The sequence below is a fragment of the Quercus suber genome, unplaced genomic scaffold (assembly GCF_002906115.3).
Source record: "Quercus suber isolate HL8 unplaced genomic scaffold, Cork oak 2.0 scaffold_35, whole genome shotgun sequence".
Lineage (NCBI taxonomy): Eukaryota > Viridiplantae > Streptophyta > Magnoliopsida > Fagales > Fagaceae > Quercus > Quercus suber.
This window is the reverse complement of record NW_027069500.1, coordinates 2,202,904-2,215,095: the sequence shown is the minus strand read 5'-3', so window position 1 is coordinate 2,215,095 and position 12,192 is coordinate 2,202,904. Positions and strand designations below refer to the sequence as shown.

At 35.3% G+C, this 12,192-nt stretch overlaps 1 pseudogene; it reads left to right on the top strand.

The window, feature by feature from the left end:
* Positions 1 to 6,381: 6,381 nt before the first annotated feature.
* LOC112039874 (large ribosomal subunit protein uL13w-like) lies at positions 6,382 to 10,083 on the top strand (annotated as a pseudogene).
* Positions 10,084 to 12,192: the final 2,109 nt, after the last annotated feature.

The following is a 12,192-nucleotide window of genomic DNA, read 5'->3' as shown; positions in this document are numbered from 1 at the left end:
AGTCCTGCTTGGCTGATGTTGAAGTGAAGCTTTTAGGGTTTGATGCCATGATAAAAATTCTTTCTAGGAGAAGGCCAGGGCAGCTTATTAAGGCCATTGCTGCACTTGAAGATTTGCAACTTAATATCCTTCACACAAACATTACCACCATCGAACAAACTGTTCTCTATTCGTTTAATGTCAAGGTATAATATATGCTAAAAGAATTTTGTAGAGCAAATTTATCTCAAAATTTGTTAAATCTTGTGCAATTAATATCGTGTGCAGGTTGCTAGTGAATCTAGGTTCACCGCTGAAGATATAGCGAGCTCAGTTCAGCAGATATTCAGTTTTATCCATCAAACAGTGCCATGTGATGTAATCTAGTAGAAGAAAGATGAGCTGTTGTTTTTCTTCAAATATGCTTATTTGGTCTTGTCACTACCTTTTTCGTTTTGAGTCTCTATTATTTCTATTGTTGAAACAAATGGTGTAGGTTATATTTGCGAACCCATGTACTCTCTATTCCTCTCATTTCCTTTTTTCGGTTAAATCATTTTCTTTTGTGACTTACAGAACTAAATTGACACTCGCTCATGGTAAAGACAAGGGTATTAATTTGTACCATGCATGTATCCTTTCATTAATGGATTTTCATTTCCTTCTCCTTGAAGGAATACATACTAGCAAGCTAGCTACATTTCTTTTTCAAGAATCGGTACTTTTGATCAATATTTAATTAATTTAAGTCATCAAAGCGGGCACAATTATTTATCTCATATACATAACTCGTCACATGTGAATCTACATGTGCGAATTCTGAGGTGCCAGAGAATTCAGATTCAACCCCAGATATATATTCCCTACTCGATCTGAAACCATTGCAACAAACGGAAGGCATTGTAATTTTAATTCGAGTTTTCTTGATATAATAATTAGTCAAGAGGCAAAACATGTATAATTATAATACGGTTTTGTAAATTAAGTGTTACTCTTTTTGTATGATGCACCCATATCATATGCATCCTCAAGTACTAGTTCAGGTACAATTGTACAAATACTATTGTCTTTATATAAATTAAGTGCGTGTTTATCAACAGTTTTTTCTTTTAGATTTTTAACTTATTTACTTAAGTAAAAAAAAATTTAAAGCCTGACTTGTTTTTCAGAACTATACTTGAATCAATTTTCAACGAATAAGATTATAGTAAAAAACTGCATCCAATAAGTAACTTAATTATTTCTTATGCATTCATATATATATATATATACACGCTCTCTGTGATATATGTGGGGAAGGGTTCCGGTAAAAGGACTAGTGGAGACAATTTCTAGCATGTTGTTTGTGTGAATTAAAATGATTTGCAAGTATGTGTGGTGAAAGGTCAACGGGTCTCGTACCTTCTAGCCGTGGGTCGTTGACTTGTCAGAAATGATAATTTTGTTAGTATTAGGCTACACTCAGATCAGATGTTGCCATGTTTCGAGGGTCCCCTAGTCATTTGGGTCATCCATACTGGCCCTCTCATTTCTGTGTTCAATCATGTATGCCTACTCTTTTTTGTCCAAATTCATGCATGCAAGAGGTTGACCCATGTGGGAGGCATTTGGCTTTCTTAGAGTGAGAGAGAAAAGATAACTTACCATTTACACATCACAACATCAGATCTAAAATGAAAATTTTCTTACGAGTAGTCAAATAGATCGCGTGAACAGTCCATATTAATGTGTTTTTGAAAGAGGTGTTACGATGATTTTGCTGATCGATAAGATAGGGGTAAAACTTAAAATTACTTTGGTGTGAATTGAAAAAAGTTGTCATATTTTACTTTAGTATTAAACTGTCACGTTTGAATATTTGGTTGCTGATTTCAATTATTGATTTGAAGTTTATTAGGTCATCATCTTTTGAGATGAGGTCAAATATACGAGCCCCAACATTGTTTCAATTCAAGTTTAATCATTTGGGGTAAAGTCAATGAATACTTTAAAGGTATTAATTTAAGAAGTATTTTTAGAAACTTTATATGAAAAAAGAAAAAATATAATGAATTTTTTTAGTAACTTTTTATATTTCCTATAAAAATGGTATTAAAACTTTTTGAAAATGTCTTAAAGGTATCTGTTAACAGGACTCGTACTTTAATTACAATCCTCCTAATTCTGGTTTGACCATTTTACAATTCAATCCACAAACTTTATGATGTGGTTTACAAATTTAAAGTTTTCAATTGTTATATTTAATTCTCTATTATTTTAAAATTTTAAATGAAGTGATTCTATGTATACTGTATAGCCCCCGCACCGTGTCCTATATTGGGCTTTGGACCCTGGCCTGGGTATATGGCCCATGAGGCCAATCTCCTTCTACCTGGCGGCCCATCCCCGAGCCACGCATGCTGCAGGCCCAAGCCTTGCCTCTTCATCGTTTCTCGGCAATGCCTTCCCAAGCAGTGATGGATATTTGACTCTCGGGAAGCCCCGCGCTGTACCTACCCGGCTGTGCCTCAGAGAGGCACCGCTGCCGAGAACTATCGTAGAGGTGGGAACCAAGCTCCAACGCCACCCTCACCGCTTCCCACTCCCACCTGACCACCCACTTACGATCGATAATACTGGACCGCCGGTTGCACTCATTGGCAAGTAATTATGACCTCTCCACTAAACTATGGACTATAAATACAAGAAATTTTGAGAAGACAAGGGTCGGTCAAAAAGAGGGGAGAGAATAGTGGCAATAGAAAAGTGAAATAGAGAGAATATCTGAGGGGAGGAAGAGGAAGTAGTGTGTTGCCGAGAAAGAGAAAAGTGATCTCATTGAGACCTTAGTTAGAGAACTACTCATAGAAGGAAATTCAGCCCAACAAACAAATAAGTTGTGAGCCCAAGTGGGGCTGAGCCCATAGGCCTCATTTGCGACCCGCACATATACTATTAGATCTAGAAGATAAAATCTTAATCATATAAAGAGCTCCCTCCATTTCAAGTGAAACGGAGAGGATGATGTTCCACAATGATGTGAGTTTCAGTTGATTTTTCTGGGAGAATGATAATTGGCAGTGAAAATAATTTCCATTAGAGAAGCTGAAAATATGTGGTGTGAAAGGTTTTATTAATGGTGGAACTTTCAGCTCAAAATAATAATTTGTAGATTGAAGCACTTATTCATACATATACGATGTCTTGCTTCAAGATACCAGTGACTTTATGCCAAGAGATTGTAGATATTTTTGGGGGCCAATGAGTAGACAGTCGAAAAATATATTGGCTGAAATGACAGGTTATGTGTAAGTCAAAGTCAAATGGAGGATTGGGTTTTAAAGATCTATCCATGTTCAATGATGCTCTCTTGTTAAAGCAAACATGGAAGCTCCTCCATGATAAATAGTCCTTATTTTACTGGGTCTTCAAAGCAAAGTTTTTTGCTAATTGCTCAGTGATGGATGCCAAAACACCAAGCAATGCTTCTTATGCATGGAAGAGTATTTTCAAATGTAGGGAGTGTTGGGTATTTATCAACAATTTACATTGTGATAAGATAAAAAGAACAATACACAAATTTAACAATAAGCAGTAACACAAATAGATATCAAAGGCGCATACAATTAATAAATATTGATATATATATATATATATATATATATAGAAATCTGCAAATAATTGAAGACTCACAGACCAGATGCTTTAAAGGATGAACAATGAGATCAAGTCTTGTGTTTTATACAATCTCCTTAAAGCAGATTTCACCCCTCACACTTCCTCTATGGTGCTTTGAGACTCGTGGACGTCTGCCTCACAGGATAAAATGATCAAATAACACGAAGAAGAAGCACTCAAGGTTGTGCTCTGCGAACTACTCAATGCCTCTTTCTCTCTCTTTGACACAATGAATGTACAAAATTCTCACTAGGTGAGTTTTTCTCTGAAAATTTCTTTTCTATGAATGAGGGACCATGAAACTATGCGTAACGTAAAACTGAAACTTTGTTTCCAGAGATAACTGCTGTGCATAGACTCTGACTCAATAATAAAATAATAAACTATTATTATTAATTGGATAGGTGGGCCTAGTCCACACATGCCTAAAGCCCAACCCAATATCCAGCCCAAAGTTCATATTTTCTATTATTTCCAATGTGGGACTCAAGGATTTTCACCACTTATAATAATATCTTCAAGTGAATATAGAAAATATCAATTTCTTATTCACTCCATACTATTTTTCCAACAAGGAGGTCATCAAGTGGGGAGCAACGTGGAGGATTGGGACAGGAAACTCAATAAGAAGTTGGAGGGATAATTGGCTCCCAATGAAAAAATAATCCCAAGATTATTTCTCCAGCTATAGACGAAATTTAAGCTACCAAGGTTAGTCTCCTTATTGACCTGATTCATCGTGTTTGGAAGGAAAATTTTCTTAACACTTATTTCTTTGAGATTGAGGCAGCTGTGATCAAGAAAATCCATCTTTGTCAATCAACACAAGTGGATGTGCTCATTTGGCACTTCAATCTGGATGGAAAATACTCAGCAAAATTGGGCTATATGTTCTTACAAAACAAAGCAACAATCTCAGTAACTTGGACCCTCTGAAGTGGACAACTTGAAGCCTTCGGGGAAAAACAATTGGAGCTTGAATGTTCCTGCAAAAATAAAAAATCTGACTTAGTATGTTTGCCAAAATTCTTTGCCAACAAAAATCAACCTAGTAAACGCAAGGTGATTACTGATGACCTTTGTGAAATTTGCAAGCTACACCAAGAGGATGTAATGTTGGAAAATCTGGTTTTACATCTCATACAAAACACACAGCGGAAGCAACAAACATGGATCTACTTTATTCATTAGAGATAACATGTAACCTTGAATTCTAGAATAAAGAATAGAAAGTGTACTTTGATGCAGTGAAATTCAAAACTAAGACTTGAGAATGCCTCTAATCAATATCTCAATTCCACATAGTGCTCAAGAAGAGTGATCTCTCAATCAGTCTCTATGTTCATTGATTCTCAAAGAAAGTTCTTCTTCTTCTCCTTGAAGAGAAAAACTTTTTTTTTTCTTTTCATCATACGTACATTCTAACTACCTTAGTAGTTACTTTACTTAATAACTTTTATTAAATAAAAGCTGATTATCTAATTGGGTTAACCTTTTGGGCCTGCCCAATTATGTTTTAGTTTGTGGCTTAAGATGGGACCAAAGGAAACAAATAAGACTCTAGCTCCAATATTGGGTCTTAGGCTTGTCTATCAACTCTTGACAAGTCCAAAGTTACCATTAATTATATTTAATACCACTATATAAATATAATTGTACTCTAAGCCTTATTAATAAATTATATCCCAAGACTTTAATGATATCATTTGATATCTCCATGAAATATCTATAGTGAACAAAGTCATAAAGAACTGTCACTTAGTAAACAACTATTTTATCCTTGAGTACTCGGTTTAATATTTTAGTTATTCACATTTATTGAAATCGGATTTCAATAAATATAAGCTTTAGTAACTCTTTACTAAAGTGGATGCCCCGAATAACCAATTCCCATTAAATTTATCTTAAGGGGATATTTCATGTCTCTATAAAAAGAAATTATGGATTACATCTTGAGAATATGTGTTCCCTCAACGCTACATGTGGTTATCCAACATACTGAAATTTTGACCGTGAATATTATATCTCACTCTTAATATATCAAAGTAACCTACATTTCATGATCGGGTTCACTATCCTATCAAGATTGAGAGTTTATGAAATTAGAAGTCGTAAGATTAATTGTTCAGATGACAGTTGTTGATTGAATAATTAATCTTATAGCGGTCCAGTTCAATATGTCTTAACACTTATGACACATCAACACATCAATTAGAAGTCTCCACTTCTATGATCAAGACAAACCATCTTAGTTGATGTGTTATAGTCTTTGCAGATGAAATGCTCAATTTTATCACCGACTACAAACTATATTTTAAATTTACAAGGAACTTGTGATTTATATCTTTTGTGACTAAATTACATAAATCACATAAAATGCATCTCAATGACTATGATAATGTCTCATTAGTTCATTTACAAATAGTCTCATATAATTAAACAATTTAATTTTTTATGACATGCCAATAAATTGGATTTTAGGGCATAAACCTCAATAATCTCTCACTTGCCCTTAAAGACAATTTACCATAAAACATTGTGCAAAATTAAAATTGGGCTTTAAAGTGGGTGGGTTGGGCCTATGGTGAACATGTATGTTAGCGTGGTAGCCGTCCAATCTGATCAAAAAAGAACCCTAAAAAGGAAGAGGTTATATATAAAAGGGTGGAAAGTCCCAAAACCCTAGCAACCTCCTCCAGTCAGAAAGAAAAACTAGTCATAGTTGTTGAAGAGTAAGAGGAGAAAATGGTGTCAAGTTCAGGGATCTGCGCAAAGAGGGTGGTGGAGGACGCAAGGCACCACATGCTTGGTAGACTATCATCGATCATAGCAAAAGAGCTTCTGAACGGTCAAAAAGTGGTGGTGGTTAGATGTGAAGAGATATGTATCTTAGGAGGACTTGTTCGCTAGAAAATGAAATACATGAGATTCCTCCGTAAGCGCATGAACACTAAGCCTTCTCATGGTCCCATCCATTTCCGCGCTCCTGCTAAGATTTTATGGTGCACTATTTGTGGGTACACATCACATCAACACAACTCAATCTCTTTCTTTCTCTCTTTCTTTGTTTAATATATAATATGGGTTTTATTATTATTATTATTATTATTATTATTATTTTTTTATTTTTTTGTAGAATGATTCCTCACAAGACTAAGCATGGAGCTGCTGCACTTGCTTGATTTAAGGCTTATGAGGGGATTCCACCACCATATCATAAGATCAAGAGGATGGTCATTCAAGTATCTCTCTCTCTCTCTCTCTGTCTCTCTCTCTCTCTCATATTTCATTTTATTTCTGTTTTTCTTTTCTTTTCTTTCCAAATGTTTTAATTAATTGTCTTGTGCTTTCTAAAAATAATATATATATATATATATAATAAACACAGGGTTTTGAGGCTTCAAGCTGGACATAAGTATTGTTTGTTGGGCAAGCTTTCATTTGAGGTTGGATGGAACCGCTATGATACTATTAAGGCCAGTCAGTCTTTTTGTTTCAACTTTGTAGATTTCTTTGCCTTGTCAGATGTTCTACTAATAATACTGCTGATGGTCATTTTGGAAGACAAATGAGAAAGGAGCCCAAAGACATAGGCAGGAAAGGAGTTGGTAAACATATAGAAAAAACCATTAAGCCCAAGCGGTAGGAATAATGGATCACAGGTCCATAAAATAAACAAATGGGTCTTGAGGAAGCAAATGGGCTTAAAGGAGTTCGAAAAGAGTGAAATATCAAACCCATGGGCAGTATATAACGTAGAAAAGTGAAAATGAGCCACAGCAGGCCTGAAGTAATGCAAGCAAAGAAAGTAAGGGGTTGATGGCAAGCCCATGAACCCCAAAGATGAGGACAAGGTAATTGGGCCAGAGAAGCCCAATGAAGTTAATAAAAGCCCATGGGAATACAGAGTTAGGAAAAGGGCCAAGTAAGCCCAAGGAAAGCAAATGGGCCAAGGATGCCCAAGAAAAAATAAATGGGACACAGGAGCCCGCAAGTAATGTGATGAAAAACCAATGGCCATATTGAGTCACTGGGGAAAGAATAAACAACAGGCCTAAAGAGGTCCAACAGGATTGAATTAAATAAATGTCATAGCAGGAATAACAGAGTGACATGGTAGAAAATGATAGCAATCAAAGGGGCGGACTAAGCCCAACATTAAACAAAGCCCAGTACCTAAGGGGAGCAGGAAATCATAAAGCAACCCACATAAAAGGTCAAGGAATGACGGTAGACTATACAGGCAAACCTCCAGACTGCGGCAAGCACATGAGCAGTAAGCAAATTTTGGACATACAGGAAAAGGAGGCACGAACAAGGCCCAAACACCACCAACCCGTACCCAGCCAATATGAGACATGGTGAGGTTATGGGTCAAAGGTAAGAAGGCATGGTTTGGCAGTGGAGAGAGGGGAAAACCTATTCTGCAGTTCCTGCTTAAGCTTTTTTGGGGGGTACGTCTTGCTAGGATGACATACCACCCAAAAGAAGCAAGGTTGAGTTAGAACCACTATGTGCATGCCATGAGGGATAAAGAAAGAGAGCACCCACACCATGGCAAGAAAGGGTGCCATGGCAAACTAATAAATAAAATAGCTTTCCTTTGTCTGGAAATGGGAAGTGGCACACAGACGAACCAGTAGTGGTCGGCAAGTACACCCAGACCAAACAAAGGTGGTTAAAGGCTAAAATAGTAAAATCTGGTCATGGCAGGCACTATAAAAGGAGACCATTGTCGTGCCCAGAAGGGCGAGGGAAGGATCACAGTAAGAATCGTCTCTGAGGAACCACGAAAGAGAAAACAAGTGTAAAAGAAAAGAAAGAAAAGATAAGAGGAAAACTAAAAAACAAAGAAAGAAGAAAGGAAAAAAAAAACAGAGAGTTAGATCGGCAGACATGCATTAATAGGTTAATTCCCTCTCTCACTCTCAAAATCCTACTCTCTACCAAAAGCAAAAAGGGGTTTTCCTCCGAGCACCAACCATTCAGATCCGTTTCCCTCAAAGCAATTAACTTCCAGGCAGGATTTTCCTTGGGAGGTTGATTGCGTTGAGAAGAAGCGTTCTTCCCTCTCTGGTTTTGGTCCTACGGACTAGATTTGCTCTGATTTCATTCTTCTCTTGACTGACCCATGTGATGACCACTTATTAACTTGTTTTCTTTATAAAAGTAATTATCATTATTGTGATTATCTCTTTTAATTAACGATTAATTGCTTACTTTAATTGAGAAGCCGAAGTGTTCTCTTTTTGTTTTATTATCATGTCTGCCTACCATAACTCATCTAGAATAGCTCTGCCTACCGTAAGTATGTTCCTGGCAGACAAGGCATAATTTGCGCACAAGCTGGACCAAGTTGAGTTGCAGTTTGACCGGTCTCAACTCCCTTATTCAGAACATTTGGGCCTAGTACCGTAGGAGGCAGCCCAGCCCAATATAACAAAAAGGCCCACTACAAATACATGCATATGTGGCATAGTTTTACTTCTATATATAAGTTTCTTAATGCAATTTATCTACATTTAAAGCATAACAATTACTATACTGTTCTTTGTGTCATGTTCCATAATATTTAATTTTATTATGGATGATACTGGGAGATGACATTGTAAAGAGGTGTTTGCTTTGTCTTATTTTACTTCTTTTAATGTGTTCTGTTGCTTTATATTTCCAATTCATGGTAGCGCTGTTGTCGGTGCTTTGTTTTTAATTTTGGAAATTGTGATTAATCAAAAAAGAGGATTTCTCCTGTTGTTTAAGTCATCGTGAATAGTCTTTTTTTGTTCAAAATTTCCAATTACCCAACTCCAGTTTGAACTATGTTTTTACTGGGTTCAGTCAATTTCTTATGACTATTTTTATTTTAGATATTTGCATTTTTTTTTTTTCTTAACGATACCTTTAACCGTATTGAAATAGCTTTGCTATTTGCCTTCATATGGGCATTTTCTTGGATATTAATATGTTATAATGGTTGTTGATTCCCCAATTAAATGTCGATGCTGAGTAACTTATTGGATAATGTTTAGAAATATTAAGCAATATTTGAATCTCTTCTTGCTGTATTCGTGCTGGCATTTGCGTAATTGTCTATTTTGCTATTTGGATATATGTTTCACTTGTCTGAAAGTAATTAGACTATGAAGAACTTGCCAGGGTTAACATTGTCTGCATATTATGTAGTCATTATTAAGTGATTGTTCTTCTTTGACTAATTAACGGTTGTGTGAGTGCTTTCTAATGCTTGTGAATCTCTTTGCTCCTGCAGGAGCTTGAGAGGAAGAGAAAGGAGAGAGCTCAGGTTGCATATGAGAGGAAGAAGCAGTTGACAAAATTGAGGGTTAAAGCTGAGAAGACTGCTGAGGAGAAGCTTGGCCCCCAGCTTGAAGTTATTGCACCTATCAAGTATTAAGCATTAAAACGCGGTTATTTATATTGAAAAAACCATGGGACATCTGAGTTGCAGTTAAATTTCTTTAGCATTTTGTTACAATGTTTCTGCCCATTTGTGCAGGGTACATCTGCCTTGCTGCAATTTTTCAAGTAGAAGATGTCATGTTATAAATTGTTATCTGACTTGGGTTTTCGAATTAGCTATCTTTTTGTGTCATTAATTGTCTCGTACTCCATTATACATTTTTTACTTAATTTGTGATGTCATTTGTAATTTTTGTTTGTGTGGATTGGATGATGATATTTTCATGTTATTTCTAGAATGTTTACTTTTAGGGTGTGTTTGGAATGAAGTGATTTTTGTTGTGGGGGTGATTTTTGGAAGGCGCTGGGGTTGGGGATAGAGAGGAGGTGTTGAGGAGAGCCTAATTTTTTTTTTTTTTTTTTGGATGGGAGAGAGCCTATTTTTTGGTAATTAATTTTCACCTTAACCAATTTTCTAGCATAACTAATACACGATGATACATTTTTTGTAACCATTAGGTCATTTTTTTGGTTTGTTTTACAAGAGGGAAAGCTTATGTGAACTATTGTTATTTTTACCCTTAATACCAACTAAATGTTTTAATTTTGACCTACCTGTTTTGAATTTTGCCCAATTTTGGCTTGTTTTCTATCGAGTCTTTTAACTATAATTTGTTTTTAATCAAGTTTCGATCAATCTCATCACTAGTTTTAGACTTGTGGAGTCTAGAATTTTTCACTTTGTAAAGTGAAGTTGCTTTGGTGGATTTGAGGGGTGTATATTGGAAGGACTACCTTGAAAACAAATGAAATTTCATAGATTGAAGGACTAATAACTTGGAAACAAATGAAGTTAAAAGATTTGAAGAAGAAATTGAAGTTAAAAGATTGAAAAGGAAAAAATTGCTTATATAAAGTGTTTCATTTGTAATTTATTTTTTTAATCTTCTATGAACAGGTTAAGTTAGGGTACATAAAAAGTGCATAAAGATTGGAAAGAGACTACCTTGAAAACTAATGGAGGTGAAAAGATTGGAAGAAAAAATGGAAATTAAAAGATGGGAATGGAAAAAATGGAACTTAAATGCTAAGTTATGTAAAAAAGTCTTTCATTTGTAAATTAATATAAATGTTTTGTTTTATGAACAAGTTGGGAGTCTTATGAACATGGTACATAAAAAGCGCATAAAGCTTGATGCTAAAGAATCACACCCAATAATGATTGTAGAAAAAGCATTAAAGAGTATGTTTGGGTAACCCACACAACAGTCCCAAAGGTTTTTTTCCAAAATTGCAATACACGCAATATCTTTAGTATTGCAATACCGTTTTCTGAAATGGAGAGTAATGGAAATAATAGAGGTTGATTCTTGACTTTTCAATAAAGATAGAGCTTCAAGTTTTAAATCAAATTGTAAGTCATGGATTTAGAATAACTAGTGAGAACTATGCATAGAACCTTGGAGTTTGATATATATATATATATATATATATAAATGTAATATGATTTTATTCTGCAAAGACTTTGGTATAATTTTATGATTTTCTTTTATTCTATATTTTTTAGTGTTAATATTTGTGAATTTTTTTAGTTTCAATTATATTAGGTGGCTTGTTTTTAAGACTTGTTGATATCCAAAAAATCACAACAAGAAGCCCAACTCAGGGAACTAGACCATGGGCCTTATGTGAAAACAAATGGCCAGTTATTCTATAAAGACACTCTTGTAAAAAAGGGAAGAACCATAAAAAATGGGGTAAAAGCTTATAAGAAAATAAAGAGAGAAAATGGCCTTAAATAACTAATAAGGTGCAAATGACCCCAAAAATTGGTCATTGAAAAGGGTCCTTGGAAAGTCTAGCAAAAATTGGGCAAGCCTAAAGGAGCCCACTAAGGAACCAACCACCAAGATCGAGTTCCTTAGTAAGAGAAGAATGAAGGAAATGCACTGTGCTCCAAAAGGTATTGAAACTTTGGAATTGAAATTGACAAATCTATAGGAAAAGATTCGAGGGACCTCGGTCAGAGGGAGAAAGCAAAAGAAGAAAGATAGTTGGGAGGCTTTCGGCGTTCACCCATCTCCAAAAAAAAAAAAAAAAAAAAAAAAAAAAAAAAAAATAAAAAAAAAAAACATTTAT